The following is a 21815-nucleotide window of genomic DNA, read 5'->3' as shown; positions in this document are numbered from 1 at the left end:
TGAGTCATTGAAGCTGTCCATTGGGCCATTCGTTTGCCGGGACGCAGTCCTTCAGCATAGCTTATCTGGTCCTGCTGCTTTGTGTGGGTTCACCCTGGATCGGATCATCCTCACCTCGGCTGTGGCTGTGCAGGGTGTCTGCTTTTTTCAGGAGGAGATGAGGCTTTCTTTGATGTCACATGGTTTTTTTCCTCATCAAACTATGCAACCTCTCAGGAAAAGCGGGTACCATTGCTGCTGAGTTGCACGGTTGTCCAGTGGTCAGATATGGTTTGAATACCCTGTCACGTGTCCTCATGTTGGCAGTGTGGATTCTTTTTCCATGCTTTGCCTTCCTGGGTGAGTTCAGCACTTACACATCTTATAACCTCTACCTACCTTTTTCTTTACAGTCGACCTGCTGCTATTTTCCCCGGAGGAGCTGTTCCCACCTCTTCTTCCCCCCACCCCAACAGTATTTAGGATGATATATTTGGGAAGAGAACAGCCACAGAGAAACACTTGCGCTATCCGTCTGAACCATTGGGTGACCAGCCCACTAAAATTCCTATTTATGATACTCTCGGACTCCTGAGTGCTCCTCACTGATCGTTGCAAACGATCCACGGCGTCTGCGAGGAACCTGACCTTGTATTGACTTGCAGGGGCACTTGACCTGTGTCTAATTTCCCACACCTGACAGGAGGCGACTAGTGACTAGCCTCGAAAAACAATGAAAAGTACAGATTTCAAATGTGTACCTATTCATATCCAAAGAGATATGGAAATTGTCATTCACCACAGAACCAGGCCCTTGTCATTTTTCCGGCCCAAGCCTTCATGTGGGCCACGCCATCGGGCGAGGGGACTTGTCCACCACGACCTCACGCTCCACGGAAAGCCGAATTCCGCGTTCACACTCAGCGCGTTCCAGCGCAGCGCGGGGCGCGCAAGCGCACGGCCGGTCCCCCCGCCGGTGGCAGTGCGCAGGCGGAGGACCGGCGGCCGGCTGGAGGCGGTGCGCAGCTGCTCTGCCGGTTGCTTGGCTGGTGGTGGCGGCGCCGCCGTGCTCCATTCCCGTGTTTCTGGGACAGGGTGGAGGAGGCGGAGTTCGCACGGCGGATCAGGTAAATAAACACATTTCTGGGCCGGAGCTCAGAGGAAAGCGCTGGGCGGTGGGTCCTCCTGCACACTGCAAGCCTTGGAGTTGCTTTCAGGCCTAGGACGAAGGCTTTTAGTGAGGTCGAGTCAGGCAGAGCTCCATCCACCAAAGACTAGAAGTGATTATTTGGTAGTCAATGAGGTTATGATTTATTTTATTAAGAATGGAATTGACATGCCTAGGACGCGCGTGACGAGCTTACAGTTGCACCAAAAGGGAAAAACTTTTTAGCCTTCATTGATCGTGTTGGTGGGGCTTGATTGCATTCGGTCCGAATGAGGAAGCCTCTTGATGATGAGGTTTCAGCAAATCGTCACCTGAAAAGTGCGCTCTGTGGTCACTATTATAACACGTTCTGAACAAAGTCGAACCAAAAAGTGAGTGAGATTTTGTGTGGGTAAATGACACCCAAATACGACTATATTTCAATATGCAGAATTTAAAAGAAAAAAATGCAAGGAACACTCAACAGAGGAGGCAACGTCTGTTGAAAAAGAATCTCAATCAAAGCTTCAAGTTGAAAATTGAATGTGTTTACAGCTTTTTCTGTTGCCAAATCCATGGGCAAGCTTCTAAGGGAAGTAGGCATCTCAGGGCAGGCCTTCAGAAAGCCAATTAAATGCCTCTCCAGCTCGACTGAAAAGGAGGGATCCTATCTAGCCTCGAAATGACCCCAAGGAGAAATGGATATGGGACAGACACCCAGGTCTGATCAGCCTGTGATGGGCCTGCCTTAGCAGAGGGTGTCTTGTTTTTAAAAAAGCTGAAACAAAGTGATACCAGGGAATAGAATGATGTGTCTGATATGTGATAATATTCCCTGGTCGCCATCCTCCATTATTGTAATTGAGGCAACTGACCGTACTAACATACAGGATCAATCAAACCAATACTGAAACATCAGGGATTATAACACCTAGTCCTATAAATCAACCAGAATTAAATGTTGAAAGTTGAATGTGTTTACAGCTTTTCCTGTTTTAATTTCAGATTCCCAGCATCTGCACTTTTTAAATTTAATGAGCTTTCTATTAGACTTAAGAAAGAATTAGGCCACATGGTCCATCTGGTCCATTCTGCTATTCAAATCATGGCTGAAATATTCTTCCTTTAAACTCCATTCTCCTGCCTTTTCCTTAATGAGTTGAAAAGGCTATTCAGCCCATCAAGTCTACCCTGCCATTCAATGATGAGGTGATCCATTTTTCCTACTCAGCCCCACTATCTGGCCTTCTCTCTATGACCTACTCTCACAACTTAAGTAGTTAACAATCACTGAAGCATATTGGAAGTGCAGTGGATTTTTGAACAAAATGTATGGCAATGGTGACACATCAAAAACTAAATCTTATCAACTGAAATATTTTATATATAACGCTGTGTCAGCCAGCTTCTATTCTAGCCAAACAATTATGTGACAGGGATAAACATTAGATGAGCCACTGAAATATCTCCCTCACTCTTTGTCAAACCAATATCATGGAGATCCTTTTGGTTACGCAAGAGAACATCAAACAATTTCTTGCATGTGTATGAGAATCAATAAAAAGTTTTGTTTTGCATGCAATCCAAGCAAGTCAGACCACACTCGTGTGTAGCAAGTAGTGCAATAATAAAACAAATTGCAGAGTGCAGTGTTAGACTAATTAAAAAAAAACTCCAAGGCATAGAGTTACAAGACAAAAAAGCATGATGCAAAGAAAAGTAGTTCCAATAATACAAAGTCATTGTTTATTTATGAGAGGTTTGTTTAAGAAACTGCAGTAAAGAAACTGTCCTTGAATCTGGAAGTTTGTGTTTTCAAGTTTATCTTCTCCCTGATAGAAGTTTGGAGAAGAGAGTGTGAACTGGGTAATAATTCCTTTAGTGATTTAGCAACTTTCAATGGTATAGTGGAGAAATAGATGGAGTTGATGGACAGGGGTTAGTTTGTGTGAAGATTTGGCTGCACTCAAAACTCTACCGTTTCTAGTAGTCTTGTCCAGAAGAGTTCCCTTGTCAAGATGATGCATCTGGATAGGATATAGGTCCCAACTGAACATCATATCCAGATGTCTTGTTTTAAGAGAAAGCAGCTCATACAAAAATGTTTTCCTCTAAATAATTTTTTCTGTCAACTGAAGTAACTTCAGCTGAAAATTAAGTATTTAAGATCTTGTCATTTATCTTGTAACTGTGCAGTAGAAAGAAAACTGCAGTATTTTAACAGTGTAGTTCTGGAAAGAAAAGACATTGCTGTCCCTGGTACCTGCAGAAAAGTGGAAGTTTCTGATGCACTGTTATGCTTTATTTACTCTTGAACAATAATTTAACAGGATATGGAAGAGAAAATTACAGTATTTTGACTAACAGAATATGGATGTTGCAATTTGTTTATGCAGAAGTAAAAACCCCTTTGATTTAAAGTGAAAGCAACTGGCAGCCTCAAACAGCTGACAAAAAAATCACAGAAAATAAATAGATTTAAAAATGTGAAGATTAAAATGGGTACCCCACACCATTAGTTTGTCAATCACACAACACAATCTCAGCAACTGACAAAATTACTTATCCGGTTGGTATCTACCAGACCCCATAGGTGCTGGATATCAGTTTTACTGTATATATTTTTCTGTGTCACTGTCACCATGCAATGTACTTTGTTCTATCATGTGCATATGTTTGTTATTTTAAAAAACTATAAAATATGAACAGGAATTGCACTTTTTTGGTATACAGCAGAGCATGAAAATGTAAAAGTTTAAATAAACTCATGTGAGCACATACCAGTAGTTTACTGTATTTATAAGTTGGCAAATTGACCCAGTTTAAGTGGCTAAATGCACTTTATCATACACAAGTAGAATATTTTTGTTGCATTTGATGACTATCTGGATTTTGTGTTAGGAAGCAAAAAAAATATTGTTTTTGACTCATTCAAGGATTTAGAAGAGATTTACCAGAGAAATACTGTGATGTTTATGATACTAAGATAATCCAAAATTGCTCTTGCAACAGAGAAGGTTAAGGGGAGATGTAATGCAGGTGGTCAATAAATAGTAATGTTTTGATTGGCTTGGCTGGGCTGGGCTGGGCTGGGGGGGGGGGGGTGGGGAGAAGCAGAAGACATATTTAAATTAATTAACAGTTGCAAAAAAAAACTCAGAAGAGGAATAAGATTTTGTAAAAAAAAATTACTCTGTAGGCGATTAAATGGAATGTTGTGCCTGAAGTGAGGTAGAAGAAAGTTCAACAATTGACATTTTTACACAGAAACTTCAGAATTATTAAAAAAAAAGTTGGCATATTTACTTCTGGTGTGTCCCAGTGTTGTCTTTTACACAATTCACAGTGGCAATTCTGGCATTTTTACAGTGCCACTGGAGTAGAAATTTTCTGTTGTTCAGTGGCTGTGTAAAAAGTGCTGAATAACTTTCAATTGGTAATTAGATACACATTTGTCAAGTTTATGGAAAGCATTTGTGGATGCAGTTTGTTGTTGATGAGGTAACATTTCTCAAAAGCACAGCTTTATTTTGCTATTTCTTGTCATTGTATTATGTTCTAATTCCATTGTTCTAATTTCCTGCATGAAAGTCAAAGACAGTAAAAATGTTCCTTGCATTTTTACTGCATAATGTAAGATTGTTGTTCTGTGATTGTTCCCTACTAGTTACAAGAACTTTTCAATGGCTTGCAATATTTGCATTCTTTTATTTGTTCATTGTGATGTACATAGTCCAGTATTTTATATTATTGGTAGCATGTTGAGAATTCATATCAAGGATACAGAAAACAGAATCCTGCATGGCTATTGTAAACTCATCTTGAGGTTGGATTAGAGATTTTGTATTTCAGCATTGCATTTACTTGTTTTTCTTGCACAGCAGAATGGGTTGAAGTACTCTTGTTTGGAACAATGAGAGAGGATCATGAAATTCTCAAAGTTCATGTGGAAATGATTTCTTGTTATGTTGCTGGTGTGATAGAATTGGGGTTCACTGCTTAAACTAAGGGTATAGTTATTGATACTAGGGGGTGAGAGGAATTTCTACACTGAGATGGTGCTGAATCTTCAAACTTCTTTATCCAAGTCAGTTGTGGAGGTTTGTTTATGGTTTATATTAAGACAGATTGACAGATTTCTGGTTTTAAGAGAATCAAGGGATACAAGATTAGTGCGAGATTACTGAGGTTAAAAATCACTGGGAGGCACTGATGGGCAAAACGTGTTCTCAGGAATAAAAATTAATTGGTATGATTCTTTTCTTGCAGGATATTATTATGTACCATATATTTTGGGGTATAAGTCGAATTGTAAAACTAAAAAAAAAACTTTAAAAATGGTGGTCGGCTTATACACCGGATATACTTTTGAGTCCTTAAATTCACCTGAAAATCCAATCCATACCTATCCGGCACATAACTCTACCCATGAAAAGCAGATTTGGTGTATAAGTCAACCCTTAAAAAAACTTGACTGCGACAGATTTTCATTGAGATTTTTATTGAAAATAGCAACACAATTAGAACCTTTCAAAATTGCTATCGTCGTCTGAAAACACATTTATTACCCTTCAAGCTCACTCTCACTATCATTGTCTGAGGCAAAGATGGCAGCAAGCACATCCATACTTTCACTATTGAAACAGTCTTCATATGGGTCTCAGACTCTATCTGATGAGGTGGTTTTAGCCTCGTCGTCAGAGTCCCATAACAAATCCTCTTCCGTGTCATCAACTGTGCAAGAGCTACCACACTTTTTGAACTATTTTATCATAGTCTTCAACTTTGACCTGTGCCTTGAGCACAAAGTTTCACAGAACTTCAAGCAATGCAGCACACATTGTCCTGCCTTTTGTAAATGAGTTTCCTGCACTCAGCATTCATATATTCCATTCCTCGTGCACATGGTTTTTTTTGAGTGGCTTGTTTAAGCAGATATTGAAAGGTTCCAATATAGACATCAAATCACCCGGGATAGCCATCATGCAAGTATTATGTAGTGCTAATCTACTTTTAGTAAACTTCATTAAGTGACTATGAAACATACCCAAGACCAGCAAACTCCATTCTTTGTGTCAACCACCTGGCAGCTTTTATCCATAGTTTTACACCATTTTCATCCATTCTTTTTCATGAAAATATACAATAATACCAGCAGGGAATTTTAGGTTTAATTTTGCGTTTGAAGATTACCAGATGTCTTAACTTCGTCCTGTCAGTCATGCATGGTAACACCTGGTCCTTTCATGGCTTGTACTTCTGCTGTGCACAGTTTTAACATCTTTCCATTCTAAAGGGATTGGTGGATGCCAGATAAGTGAATTTTCCATTTGTGTGAATGGAGAACTAATGGCGAGGCGCGCCAATTTTAAAATTCCATATTTTCCACCCATTTATTTTTCACAATTTTAATTTTGCTACTTGCTTGAATCTGCCAGTTGCTTGAATTCCAGATAACATGGATTTTACTGTATTTACCAGGAGATTTACCAGGAGAAAAAGAATCTCAGAATATTTGCTCCATTTAGCTTTGTTATTTTAAAATCATCAGATTCTCACTGAACTAAAGTTGTACAGGATACAAGAGTTTTGCGTTACAAAAATCAAAACCACTTGGTCAGACTTGTAAGATGGTACTGAATATTTCGGCGTATAAGTCGAATTGTGAAACCCTAAAAAAAATCTTATGCTGGATATAAATTCACCAAAAAAAACAGATTGACGTAAATTCAGCATGTAAGTCGATGCTGGAAGCACCTCCTCAACACAGGCGCTGCTGGTCCCGACACCATCCCACCTGTTGCGCGCCACCATAACTGTTCCTACCTGGGACCCTGAGGTTGCCATCACTGCTCCTGCCTGGTAGGCTGAGGTTTCTGCTCCTGCCTGGATCATGATGTCACCACTCCAGTTCTGTGGGCCATTGCTGCTGGTAGGCCGAGATTTTTTTAACTTATTTAATTTACAGCATGGTTACTTGTAATTGGGGTGTTCCTGCGAGGCCTATTCAGCCCAAAAAATGGGGGTCGCTGGATATACCATAAAACCTTTAAAATTAGTCTGAAAAATGGGGTCGACTTGTATGCTGAAATATACGGGATATATTGGAGAATTGCCACAGGGAACAGTTTTTGTTTTTTTTGGTTTATTCTGTATATAGTACATCTTTGCAATTCTTGAAGTTTTGTATTTGAAGCATACCCTTGTGGGAAATAAAACTCTACTTAAAGTGTTACCTAATTGCATCAATGTGTGTTTGTTTTCCTTTTGAAATAATATTATTTTAATACTGCAGTTCTTATCAGGTAATAGTTTTGTTTGTGAATAGTTTTTCAACATCATGCAGCAAGTGATGTAGGATGCATGCAAGACTGTGGGAGCAGTAAATGCAGTGGTGCAAAGGTGGTATTAGGAACTAACTTACTTCCTGACCTTGCAAGTTGTCTAGATGGAGTCTGCAATTTTTCCGCATATCTGCATAGATTTTGTTCTGTATGATCTTGTCACATCATAAAGGTGTGTTGCTGGTAGGTTAATCAGGTCCTGTAAATTAATCCTTAATATAGTTAAACTATAAAAAAGAGGAATTCATGAACATTGGAAAGGGATACAAGAAAACAGGAGTGGGTCTAATAGGATGTCTTTGATGGGAGCTGCATGGACCTAATGAGTTGAATGGCCTGCCTCCACATTTAACTAAGTGAATAAGTACATAAGTAAATACCATCAACAGATGGTGAACCAAGCTTACACTCAGGTATACATTATTAAATGTGCAATTTTCAAATACCTCAACTGTTATTTGTTTGTGCAGGCACAGAGGACAAGTCTAGGGTCTCTGAGCGAGTCGCTTTCTGCAGTTTTACTCTCTGGATAGGACTTCTGCAGCGACCGTGCTTGTGGTTGTGTCGAAGTAGGAAGGTGTGATCCACCATCTCCCTGGCCTCCTGCTGAAAGCCAGCAGAGAATGCACTGAGCTTACCTGGGAGAGATGGAGTTTTGTTTATTGTTCTGCCCAGCTTTGCTTTGAAGTCTGTGATGGTGTGCATGCTCTGCCATAAGTCCCTGGTGTCTGAGAGATTAATCTGGGAATCAATTCTGCTTTGATGCTCCCTCTTATCATATGTGATGGCCTTTTGTAGGCCATTCCTCACTTTCTTGTATCTGGTTGAGTTGCCTGATTTGTATGTCATATCCCTGGCCTTCAGTAGTGAGTGCTTCTTGCCATTCAGCCATGTTTTTGGTGGGGGGGGGGGGGGAAGTCCATGCAAATTGTTCTCTTTGACATGTAGACTTTTGCAGGCTAGCTGATGAAGTCAGTGCAGTTGAGGTGTATTCATTATGGTTGGTTGCTGAGTCCTGGCAGTCTGAGGAAGAGAAAGTCATAGATCCAATTGCAGAGTGAGGTGCTGAGACCAGTCCACTGACTCAAAAGTAATGGCACAGGATGTCATTGTGTGCTCATTTCAATGATGCATGACTTTGCTATTGGATCCATGAATATTTGCACTATGATGCTGGAGAAAAAACACCAAATTTAGTGACTTACTCATGACAATGCATTCTGATTTGAGGTAGGAGTAGTACTGACTGATAGTTTGATTTGCCAAAGTGTGGTCATGGAGCAGAGCAGTAGGCATCTTTGGAAAATGTGTAGTGTTGGTCAAGGATACTGGGGCCTCTCTGGGACAGGTGATGTGCTGGTAGAATTTTAATAGTACGTGGTTGGCATAGTCCCAAGCTAAAATGAACACTGCATTTCAAGGCTGTTGATGGAGGTGAATAATTTGGTTAGGATTTAAAAAATCTCGAGCTAGATTTTTGGATAGAAAGGGAATTGCAATAAAAGCTTATTAAGGCTTATGAAGAAAAGTTGAGCTGACATCAAAGTGATCCTGTTGATTGGTGGAGCAAGCCTCAGAGGCCAAGTTGTGACTATTAGAGGTACTACCTCTCTGCCCCAGAGACTCCGATTCATTTCTAACCCTTATGCACAAAAGTGCTGGACAAACTCAGCAGGAGCTCTCAGCATCCAAGGGAAGTAAAAGACTATTTACTTTTTGTATCTGAGCTCTTTGCCAAAAACCTTTGTCAGAAATTAGATTACTGACAAAGGGCTCAGCCTGAAATATTGATTGTCTTATTTCCTATGGACGGTGCATGATATTCTGCATATTTCTGGCACTTATCCCCATATAACAATTATAGCACAGAAACAGATATTATGGCCTTTCTAGTCCATACTGAAAGTCTTACACTTTCTTCGTCCCACTGACCTGCACTTTGCCCATAACCCTCCATACCCTTTCCATCCATAGAGCTATCCAATTTTTTTTCTTAAAAGATAATATTGTACCTGCCTCCATTACTCGTATGAAACAGATGGATATCACACCCTAACAGAGTAAGTGGTAGCTCGTTCCACACAGACACCACTCTCTGAGTAAAGAAACTCCCTCTTGCATTACACTTAAACTTTTCCCCCTAACTCTCAGCTCATGTTCTCTAGTTTGAATCTCCCATAGGAAAAAGTCTATCCACATCTATTTTCTCTATCCCCTTCAATATTTTTAAAAGCTCTATCAAATCCCCCCTCAGCCTTCTACGTTCCAAGTTTAACCTTTCTCTATAACATAGATGCTGAAACCCAGGTATCATTCTGGTGAATCTTCTATGTATTCTCTCTATTTTGTTCACATCCTTCCTATAATTTGGTGATCAGAATTGAACACAATATTACAAATTTGGCCTCACCAATACCTTGTACAATTTTAACATTATCTCCTAACTCTTATACTCTCTGCTCTGATTTATAACGGTCAAAATTCCAAAAGCTTTCATCAGTACTCTATCCACCTGAGATTCTACCTTCAGGGAATTGTGTACCATTATTCCTAGATCTTTCTTTTCATTTGCATTGTTTAACACCCTACCATTCAACATGTATGTCCTATTTTGATTAGTCCTACCAAAATGTAGCACCTCACACTTATCAGCATTAAACTCCATTTGCCAACTTTCAGTCCACCCTTCTAACTTGCCCATATCTCTCTGCAAGGTTTGAAAATCTTCCTCACTATCCACAACGCCACTTATCTCAGAATCATCTGCATACCTACTAATCCAATTTACCATCCCATCATCTAGATCATTAATGTATGAAACAAACAACAATGGACCCAGTACAGATCTTTGGGGCACACCACTGGACATCAGCCTGACAAACGGTTATCCACTATCACTCTCTGACATCTTCCATCCAGCCATTGTTGAATCCATTTTACCACCTCAATATTCATACCTAATGATTGAACCTTCCTAACTAACCTTCTGTGTGGGATCTTGTTAAAGGCCTTACTGAAATACATAATAGACGACATCCACTGCCTTGCCCTCGTCAATTTTCCTGGTAACTTCAAAAAAAATTAATTAAGATTTGTCAAACATGACCCTCCACATACAAATCTATGTTGACTGTTTCTAGTCATATCATGTCTAGCCAGATAATTATATATACCATTTTTAAGAACACTTTCCATTAGTTTGCCCACCACTGTCATCATACTTACAGGCTGATAATTGCTTGGTTTACTCCTTGAATAGAATGGGACAACATGCAGAATCTGCCAATCATCTGCAGTTTTCTTGTACAACTCAATTCTGACCTTTGGAGATTCTATGTTGTCACTGTGACAACATGGGTTGCTCCCATTTCCTCCCACATTGCAAAGTAATGTAGATTAGTCGCTTTAAATTGCCACTAGGGTGTAGAGACAAATGGTAGAATCTCAGGGTGCGGGACAGATGGGTATAGTTGGCGGGACTTTGAGGAGAATTTCCATCGTGTGGTTATACACACAGAATAATACATCACATGAACAGGTCCTTTGGCCCACATGTCTGTGCAAAATAATATGTCTAATTCATATACTGTTACTTGCTTTTGATATACAGTTTAAAAAAAAACCCTGGTATTTGGCACCTATGGGGTTTAGTAAATGCCAGAAAAGTGAATTTGCCTGTTACTTGAGATTGCGTGTTGCCTGGATTGGCAAATCGACCACGAGAGGCGTGAATTTTAAACTTGTTTTTTTTCGTGATTTTTTTTTTGCCTGCTGCTTGAAGCTACCAGTTGCTTGAATTCCAGAAAACGGGGATTTTGGATTTCAGATTTATTGTCAGAGGACATGCATAACAACCTGAGATTCTTTTTTTTCCTCTGCGGCTGAGGCAGAATCATCACTAATTGGTAGTGCAAAAAATAAACTGGACACAGTGTATACATGTAAATAAATAAAGTACTGTAAACTGATAACAAATGTAACCAACTGTGCAAAACAGAGAATTAAAAAATCAATGAAGTGCACAAGTAAGGATCCTTAAATAAGTCCTGATTGAGTTTGTTGTTGTTGAGTCTGATGGTAAAGGGGTAGCAGCTGTTCCTGAACCTGGTGGTGCGAGTCTTGTGGCACCTACATGTCTTTCCTGATGGCAGCAGCGATGGTGATGTGGATCCTTGATGATTGCTGCTGCTCTCCGACAGCACCGTTCCCTGTAGATGTTCTCAATAATGGGGAGGATTTTGCCTGTAATGTTCTGGGTGTGTCCACTACTTTTTGGAGGACTTTACACTCAGGGGTATTGGTGTCCTCATACCAGACCGTGATGCAGCCCGTCAGCACAATTTCCACCACACATATGTAGAAATTTGCCAGGGTTTTTGGTGTCATACCAAACCTCTGCAAACTCCTAAGGAAGTAGAGGCACTAGGCCCTTTCAAACTGCCGTGTAAAATGAGATTAACCGAGCAATTTGCTTTGTTAGTGCCCCAGTTACACATCAGTTAGAAAGGCTCTAACCTGGTCAACCCTGTTGGAAACCAACCAGGTCCCTGACCTACCTCAGAGGTAATCAAAGAACCCAGTTAAACTTACCTGTATGGCATCCATAGGTGATTTGAAAACGAAAATGGCTGACTCGCTTATTCCCATGACGTCAGTGCTTGCATGTATGCATCACCGAGCAGCCAACATCCGAACATCCAGCAGTACCAGTGAATATGTGACGTGTCATTACGGGGGCAGGATCCCCCTTAAAAGATGCTTCCAGCAACTTTGTTCCAGTAATCTCATCTGGTTCTCAGGAGGGCAACCCAGGTGCTGTAGTTTAAAAGAGGCTATTGACAAGCTTTGTTCATGATGCCATTGGTGTGGGGATCCAGGAAAGATCCTCCGAGCTAGTGACTCCCAAGAAATTAAATTCACTCACCCTCTTCATTTTACTGTATAACCTTCCAACTCCTTCATATTTTCATGTCTATCTAGATAAGTATCTTAAATGCTGCTATCACTACTATTCCTGGCAGCTTATTCTAGGCTCCTATCGCACTGTGTAACAAAATATTTGCCCCACACATCTTCCTTAAACTTCTTCCCCCTCACCTTAAACTCACGCTGGGGAAAAACTTCTGAATGTCATCCCAAGTTTGTCTAATATCTCTTCATAACTAAAGCCCTCCAATCCAGGCAACATCTTAATAACACTCTTCTGTACCCTTTTCAAAGCTTTCATATTCTACTGTAATGGATGACCAGAATTGCACAGGCTATTTCCAAGTGTGGCCTGATCCAGTTTCCTTCCCCCCCCCCCCCACGTCTAATCACATCACAATTTGCCCTTGCTCAATTTAATACTTTTCTACAAAGCCAAAGCTTGTCCTGGTCCATAAATATCTTGAACATCATGGAAGAGTGATGACTATTCCCAAAATGTTCACTCACTGAAATTCTGATCACCTGGCCAAGCTCATTTGCCATTGCAAAGTGCAGCATAGCCCTTTTCCTGGTTAGGTTAGTTTCATGATGATTCAAGAAACTCTCTTGGATGTATTTAACAAAAGCTACCCATTCTAAGTTACTGGCACAATGTTGACATCCCAGTTAATATTGGGGAAATTAGAGTCTCCCATTACGACAACCCTTTTCATATCTGTTCTTCCATCTCCTGGTGCCTATTAGGATGTTTTTTCAGTGTGATTGCACCTTTGTTATTTCTAATCTCTATCCACAATGTCTCCGTAGTTGAGCCCACCATTGCCTCCATAGGTGTTCTGTGGAGAAACATTTTCATGTACCTTTTTATAGACCAGCGTCACTTTTGCGTGGAATGGCACCTTGGTGCGTCCTCCAGAGCTGCTGTAGGCGGGGAAACGCCGCAGCACTGCCCGCCATAAATGTGTGGCGAACAAGGGCTGACTTTGTAACCCATAATCCCCCACGCAGCTGGAATTGCTCTGGGAAATGCAGAGCATTAAGTGGACGAAGAGGGGATGGCAAGACAAATGGTTGCTTAAACCAAAGTTGCTTTTAATTATCTTTAAACATGAAAATAAAATCACACTTTAACTTATCACAATTGACTGACTTAACCCCCTTCTAATTCTGAGCGCAAGTGTATGTAATGTGTGTGTAAGTTCAGAAAAGTTCTTTGGTACACAATCTCACTTCTTCATTCCTCCAAGTTCACTGGTTGCAGACAATTCTTATACTGTGTACAAAATTTAACATTTATAAAATTTGCCAGTGCTTGAAAGATAAATGGTTACCACTCAGGAAGGTTCTTGTTGGTTTTCTGAGAGAGATTTGTTATTCCAGAACATCCACAACTGATGTACTTACATCAGCCACCCAGTGTCTTGCTGACAAAACTTGCCCCTTCAGGGTTCTCCAGATAATAACCTCTTTCTTTCAGGTCACCACAGAGTTCAATTTTGTTTCTCTTATTTCAAGGGAAACATTAGACAGCCAGTCCTCTCCTCTTGCATGAACCACAAGGGCTTTGACCAGGCTGTCTTCCAAAATGGGGCCTTCTACAAGCTTGCAAGCTTCTCCTGTCCAGTCCCAGCTGCTGGCTGTAAAACTGCAGAACTGATCTGTGTGTGTGTGTGTGTGTGTGTGTGTGTGTGTGTGTGTGTGTGTGTGTGTGTGTGTCTCTCTCTCTCTCTCTCTCTCTCTCTCTCTCTCGCTCACACCGAGAGAAAAGCTTGTGTGACTCTCTGCTTGCAACCACATGACCCTCTTATATTCCAGACAATTTGCGGCACCAGCAAGATCTTTCAACTGTTGCCTTTTGTAAACAACAGTCCATCAGTGAAGTCTCTTGAGCACTTTTCAAAGCTCTTGGAAAAAACTCTGAGGCCCCAATATGCCTAGCATAGGGCAGGGCTTCAGTGTTTTAAAGTGTTTGTATGTAACCTGCTCTAACAAACCTTTTCCAATTTATCTCCCAAAAACATATCTATTTACTCTGTCACAAAGGACTAATATCTCTGTGAGGATATTGCCCCTTGTGCAATTCAAGCGTAACCTGTGCCTCTTGTACAGGTCCCACCTTCCTGGAAGATAGTCCAATGATCCAGATATCTGAATCTCACCCTCCTGCACCAGCATTAAGCTACACAATCTTTGTTTTTTGCCTCACAACCATATAGCATGGGTAACAATCCTGAGATTACAACCCTGGAAGCCCTGTATTTTAACTTGCTACTTTGCTCTCTGAATTCTGCAAGACTCCATCTCCTTTCTTGCCTATATTATTGGGGCCAATATGAATCACTGCCTCTCCCTGCTGTCCCTCCACTCTCAGAATATCCTGTACCTGCTCAGAGAAATCCTGGAACCAGGGAGGCCACACACCACTCTGGAGTCTCTCTTGCAGGAATAGAAACTCAAATCTATGTCTGTGACTATGGAGTCTCCAACCACTATTGTTGTACCTGACTTTCCTCTTCACTGCTGAGTGAATGTGGAAGGATATTTGGTGGTTGGCATAGTGGGCTGAAGAGAGTTTTTTTCTCTCCTTGACTCTTCAACTCAAAACCGCTCTGAAAGAAAACTATCAACTTGTACAAAACTTGCTTTAGCTGTGATGACCCTGTTCAAGGTTTGACTATGATTTAAAAACAAGAGCAGCAGGCTCATTGACTTGCCTTAGCCTCTCATTGTTAAGAAATTTGACCATCACTGACTATTTTCCCAACAAGCTCCACTGTATAAAATGCCCTTGTTAATTGGTTCTTGAATATCCTTGGTTTAGGTAGGAATGGGGGAAACAAGCTTCAAGAAGAAAACACTTGTAGATAAGAAAATTTGTGCATTGCAGAGTACAAAATCACCCAACAAGGTAGAGGTGAGGGTTGAGGTAATTAGAATATACAATAATTTATCTTTGTGAGTTAATAATAACAAGAAAATAGCAGAGATATCTATATGGAGCCCAAGAGGATGGAATTGTATAAAGATAAACTGACCTCCTAAAATTTAAAGCTCCTAGGATGGGTAGAATTTCATAACTTAGTGATGCAAGTCAATTTTGATTATCTTGAAACTTCTGTGGAAACCAAGTTGTCATAGAACCGGAGTGTTGTACAGCATTGAAAAAAGCCCATCACATCAATATCAAGTATCATGCTTATCAATCCCACTTGCCTGCATTAATTCTATTTCCTTCTATTCCCATTAAATATTGTTAGTATTCCTGTCTCCACAACATTTTCATGGCAGTTAATTCCAGATATCAACAATTATTTCTATGAAAAATCTACTTCTCAGACCCTTTTAAATATCTCCCCACCCCTCTCCCCCACTCCCCCATCCTCTTACCCCCCCCCCCCCCACCTCCTCACACACAGACACGTTGAATATGCCTTCCAGGTCCTCTACCACAGGAAACAGCATTTTATTTTATCCTTTCTATGCCTCATAGTTTTAATATCTCCAAAGCAACTGTACCACACTGTGATACAGCTGGCCAGGATGCTTTCGACAAGGCTCCTGTAGAAGGCTAATATAATGGTGGCTGGTACCCTTACCTGTTTCCATCTTTTCAGGAAACGCAGTCACCTTTGTGCCTTCCTGACGTGAGGAGATGTGTATCCATGATAGGTCACCACTTAAGTGAATGTGGGGAAAATAAAATGGGGTTCGAGTTCTTGATGGTTCGCGGCGATCCGAACTGGACAATTAGTTGTATTCTCTGTCTTTGTGACCATAAGTGAGCTTGGTTTAATTCTTATGTATGCCTTACATTAGTTTATTAACTAGATATAAAGGTGAGAAAGCTAACATTTCCCATATCTATTGAAACAAATGGTAATAATACCTTTACAAAAACAGATAAAACACACAGAGAAATGGTGAAGGAACTCAGCCAGTTTGCAATATCCATGGAGGAAAAGATGGATGTATTACTGACATTTCTGGCCTGAGTTTTAGCAAAAAACAGGAAGGCATCTGAATAACAGTATCCCAGTGACTGTGGAGTTGAAGAACTCCAGCAATGTGATTTTTGTTTGTCAATAATACTGATGACATCACGACGCATGCTGTCTCATAACAGGAAAGATTGTGAAGAAACAATGTAATTGCTGCTACCCAAGCTGAAATCAGCAATATTAGCAAACACTGGCTGTTGAACCTTGAAATATAACTATATCTTATTCCTCCATATCATGTTAGTTTTATCTGAGAACTTTTTTTATATTTAAGCATTAGCTAGGTTGTGTGATTACAGGACCTTATTGACCTTTTACTTTGTTCAAACCATTTTTTTCAAATATAACATTGATTAATACAACTTAGTCTTCCACGTTTTAGCATAAAGATTTTAATTTAATCCAGAAATTCTTTTTACAATAGTTATTGTAAACAAAGTTTAATTGTTATTAAGAGTAAAAAAATTTGGCAGCCTAAAGTCTTAATGTTTTTGTGTTATTTTCCTTCTCCAAAAGGCATGAAATCTTTACAGACCCTTAGTTGCCAGTCATGCTGTAATGCTGAACCTAAGTGCTCATCTGCAGTGAAGTTTGGCAAGGAATTAGCCTTGATGATCTCCTCAACCTATCCCTTTTGATCCCTATCTTGAGATTAATTTTAGATTACTATCCTAGCTAGTATTGGCTAACTACTGGTAAGTGTTGTCAAGGAATAAAATTAGATATTCTACATCCAAATACTAAAATTGAATATGTTAATTTAATTGCTGTTTTTTTTCCTTCTCATTCAAAGTTGCCGTTAATAGATTTGAGGCTTCTCGTGACATGCAGGAAGGTTCATGAGGATGTTCGCATTTTCTGTAGTAGCTGCCTTGTATCTGTGTGGATTCTGGTTGAAACGGTCATATAATCAGAAAGTAAGCATCTTTTACAGTTAGTTCTTTACTAATAACTAATATTATTAGTTGAATACTAGTATTAAATATTGTGGTGGAAATGTCGTGCAGTTTTCCATTAAAACTGGAAAAGGCTCAACAGAACACTTTTTCCAAAGTTGGGTTGTCTGAGAGAGAGCATTTTGAGCTAATTAATTAACCAGCCCACTTTTTTTGGAAAAAAAAATCAAACAATGAAAAGCTGGAGGGTCAGGCAACATGTATGGGTATAAATTGTCAATTTTCACATTGGGTCCCTTTATGGAGACTAAAGCAGGAATGGGAGATATCTACTATATCAAAAGCAGTGGGGGGGGGGGGGGGGAGAAGCTGGGGAGAGGCTAAGAAGTGATAAAGTATTAAAGAGCGAGAGAGTCCACATTTGGTGGTGGTGGGGGGTCCTGCAAGTTGGAAGCTTGTAGAGAAAACTACAAGTGCAAGAACTGGAGTCGACAAGAAGGAAATGGAATCAGATGGGGTTGAGCAGGTTTTAAAATGATAAAAATTGCTGTCCATGCCATTGAGTTTAAGGTATCCAAGAGGAATATAATGTGCTGTTCCTTAACTTTATATTTGCCCTCACTCTGGCAGTAGATATGGCCATTGACATCTGTGTGGGAATGGTTAATGGAAATAAGACATAGAAACAAATTTAGGCCACTTTTATTGCAAACAGAAAAAATTTAAGAAAGTTATTTAAAAATTAGAGTGATGCATGAATCATAGGAAGCCAATTGGTCTACTGACAATTACGTCAATAAATTAATTTACCAGATCTTTTGTCTGCTGAAATATGCTCACTAATGTATAATTTTCCAAGATAGTTCTTCCCCTTGGCCTAACTCGACAAAACATTTCATTTTGAAAGATTGTAAAATCGGGAAACCTTTTGAAGGAACCTATTAGCAGCCAACTGAATTGATATGTGAAATGCATAGAAAAGCATATTAAGCAGTTTTGATCTTGTAAGCAGGATAGATAAATGATTTCATAACCTGGAAATAGCAAGTTCAACAAAATTGTTAAATATTTCAAAATTGTTATATCAAATGTTAAATAACATACTGTACTAAAGATTGCATCAATTTTATAGCCAATTTTCAACTAAAATTTCTATTTGACATAAAAGGACTTTTTGCTCTATTGAAAATCACTTTTTTACATTCTTCTTTCTTCTTTGGCTTGGCTTCGCGGACGAAGATTTATGGAGGATTACTGTAAATATATCTGATTATTATCTATGTCTTGCATTAGTTTATTAACTAGATATAAAGGTGAGAAATCTAACATCTCTCGTATCTATTGAAACAAATGGTAATGTGCCTTTACATATTAATACAGTACAATGAAGAAAAGGGAACAAAACTAAAAATACAATATCACATGTGTATAATATATATATCACGTGTGTGTGTTTTATCTCTCTCTCTGTCTCTCTCTAAAACTTCAAACAGTATAAACTCAGTCCCCCTTCCACTGCATTGGATGAAGACAGAAAATACATTAAAAATATAATATATAAACCTACCTAACCTACTCTATTTAAAAAAAAATGAAAAAAACTGAGTAGCTTATCATTAGGGTTACATATATTTTGCAGCTTTTGATTCCTACCACAAATTTAAAAAAAACAAAGGTAAAACTATTTCTCATCTGGAAGAGTGAGTACATCTAATCACATTAAAAGCATTGACATCAAATGAAAATAAGAAATAAAATGTCACCATATATCTTTAAATTTCTCTGAATCAAACACAGTTCTAATTTTTTTTCTGAGCTTAAATAGGACATAATATGAGAGAACCATTGAAACACTGTTGGAGGTCTAGTGTCTTTCTATTTGAATAAGATGGCTCCTCCAGCCAACAATGTAGAGCAGGCCACTAACCCATTGTGCAGGTACAGAAAAACTCCCTATGTTTGGTTCTGGTCCAATAACCCCAAAAAGAGCATTTATGAGATTGGGTTGTAGCTGCACCTGAAATGCATTTGAAAAGATATTAAAAATTTCTTTCCAATAGATTTCTAAGGATGGACAAAACCAAAAAATATGTGTCAATGTAGTAATAGCAGATTTGCATCTGTTGCAAGTTGAGTTGATGTAAAAAAAAGATACCAGCCAGTTTATCTTTGGACTTGTGAACAGGATGCACCACTTTGAATTGGATTAATAAATGTTGGGCACATATTGAAGATGTATTCAATAGTTTAAGAATCTTGTCCCATAGATCCTCTGATAAGGGTCTTGCAAGTTCCAATTCCCAAGCCTTCTTAATTTTATCGTGAAGTACTGAACACAATTTCAATAATCTATAATATATAATTCCAATTGATCCTTTCTGAGAAGGATTCAACTGAAAATCAGCTAGATGTGATGGATATATAAATGGAAAATCTGGGGATATGGTATTTAATAAATTTCTAATCTGTAAATATCTTAAAAAATGAATATTTGATAAGTCTAATTTACCTGCCAGCTGTTCAAAAGACATTAAACAACCTTCCTTAAATAAATTTGCAAAAAGAAATATATCTAACTTGTGTATTTATCGTCTCTTAATTTAATTCAATTAGTTTATTAGTATAATTTTTCTACCTGTTCAGCTCAGTGAGAAAGAATTTTTGTGCATATGTACATTGTGTACAACAATAAATTCATCATTGTGTATCCAAGACTGCAGTGGGAGGAAAGAGAGGAAAATCCTGAGGCTCTGACAGAAATTATCAAATTTTCTCCTGTCTCAAAGGTGTTCCACATGAATGGAGGACAGCAAATTGGGAACCATAATTCAAATAGGACCCCAGGGATAAACCAGGAAATTATAAGATGGCTGGTCCAATATTAACGGAGTCATAGCATCAGTAACAGAAACAGGGATTAATCCAAGGATTGTCAGCAAGGCTTTAAGATGAGATCCTATCTGGAATTTGATCTCGAGAATGAGAAACATCAGAATATGGTAGTAAAAGGAACTCGCAACATGAAGGAAGTATATGGACGTCAAGTACTTGAATCACCAAGGCATAGTAAGCTGTGGATCAAGTGCAAGTGAATGAATTTAGTATAGATATTTGATGGGCATCCTAGATATCATGGGGCAAAGGTTGGTTTTGTGGACAATGACTCGGTGACTATGTAAACTTTAGTTATGGCCTGGCTGAAGTACTCATATAATTTGCATCACTGTACTTTGAGAAGAATATGATTGCACTGGAGTTGTTGTAGAGATTCACCTGAATGCAGCCCACATGATATGGGGAGAGACTGGACGGACAGTTAGTGTTCTTTGCAGTGGAGAAAACTGAAGGACATATAGATTGAAGTACCCAAAAATTACGGGTTGCATGAATAGTGTGGAAAATGAAAAACATAAACGTTAAAACATAAACGTTAAACATGATAAAGATTAGGAGTATCGAGGAGGTTGAAGGAAGCTTTTTTCCCACCCATATGCTTATTGAAAATTTGAAAGCATTGGCGAAAGCAGGTACTCTCAAAACATTTGAGTGGCATTCTGAAACACTAAGTTAGAGAAGGTGACAAGCCCAGTGCTGGAAAATGAATCACCCACAGGAAGAACAAGAGGAAGCACAGTTGGCGTTGTGGTTAGAGCAACACCTTTACAGTGCCAGTGATCGGGACTGGGGTTCGAATCCTGTGCTGCCTGAAAGGAGTTTATACATTCTCCACTTGTCTACGTGGGTTTCCTCTGGGGGCTCTGGTTTCCTCCATCCCTTCAAAACGCACCTGAGCTTGTAGATTAATTGGGTGGCACAGACTCATGGGCTGAAATAGCCTATTAAAGTGCTGTATGTCTGTATGTAATTATTGCACTGGAAATAGAGAAGATTCACCAGGAGGTTTCCTAGGTTAAAATGTCTACTTCTGAGGGGAGACTGGATAGGCTTGGGTATGTTTTAGTATAGACAGAAAATTTAAGGCTTCCACATTCATGGTGACCTGAAGGGCCTGTTTCCATGATGTACGACACAGTGAATTTCTAAATTGCAAGTGGTATCATTTTCTGAATGAACAATTCATTGGTTGATCACAAGAATAATTTCATGAATCCAGGTAGTATGCATGACCCTTTTTGTTATTCCTATTTTAGCTGCTGATTTGCAGAGCTGCATCTTGGAGTGACCAATCCTTCCTTGGCATTCGACTCAAATATGTGCTGCAGCTAGTGCAGCTGAGACCCTGAGACTTCAGGGAGCACTGTGAATAACTATCTCAAGACACAGTCTCAAGATTCGGGGGAGTAGATTTAGGACAGAGATGAAGAAAAATAGTTCTTCCCAGAGAGTAGTGAATGTTTGGAATTCTCTAACCAGGGAAATGGTTGAGGCTGCCTCATTAAACATATTTAAAATTCGGTTAGATAAATTTTTACATGATAGAGGAATTAGGGGATATGGGGAGAAGGCAGGTAGGTGGAGTTAGGTCATAAATTAGATCAGCCATGATCGTATTGAATGGCAG

At 39.4% G+C, this 21815-nt stretch overlaps 1 protein-coding gene across 12 annotated transcripts in view; it reads left to right on the top strand.

Moving 5' to 3' along the window:
* The first annotated feature begins 968 nt into the window (after positions 1-968).
* The window catches only part of tbc1d5 (TBC1 domain family, member 5), a 538200-nt gene continuing 517353 nt past the window's right edge, over positions 969-21815 (top strand). For 7 of the 12 annotated variants that reach the window (XM_069913037.1, XM_069913049.1, XM_069913042.1 and 4 more), the window contains exon 1: positions 969-1106. The gene's annotated coding sequence lies outside the window, so the exon portion shown is untranslated. Of the gene's footprint in view, positions 1107-16913; positions 17093-17190; positions 17315-21815 lie in introns of all 12 variants that reach the window. The other 5 variants (XM_069913035.1, XM_069913005.1, XM_069913012.1 and 2 more) reach the window with 2 other exon arrangements.

This window comes from Narcine bancroftii, chromosome 1 (assembly GCF_036971445.1).
Source record: "Narcine bancroftii isolate sNarBan1 chromosome 1, sNarBan1.hap1, whole genome shotgun sequence".
Lineage (NCBI taxonomy): Eukaryota > Metazoa > Chordata > Chondrichthyes > Torpediniformes > Narcinidae > Narcine > Narcine bancroftii.
The sequence above is the reverse complement of the archived record's forward strand: the minus strand, read 5'-3'. Positions and strand labels throughout refer to the sequence as shown.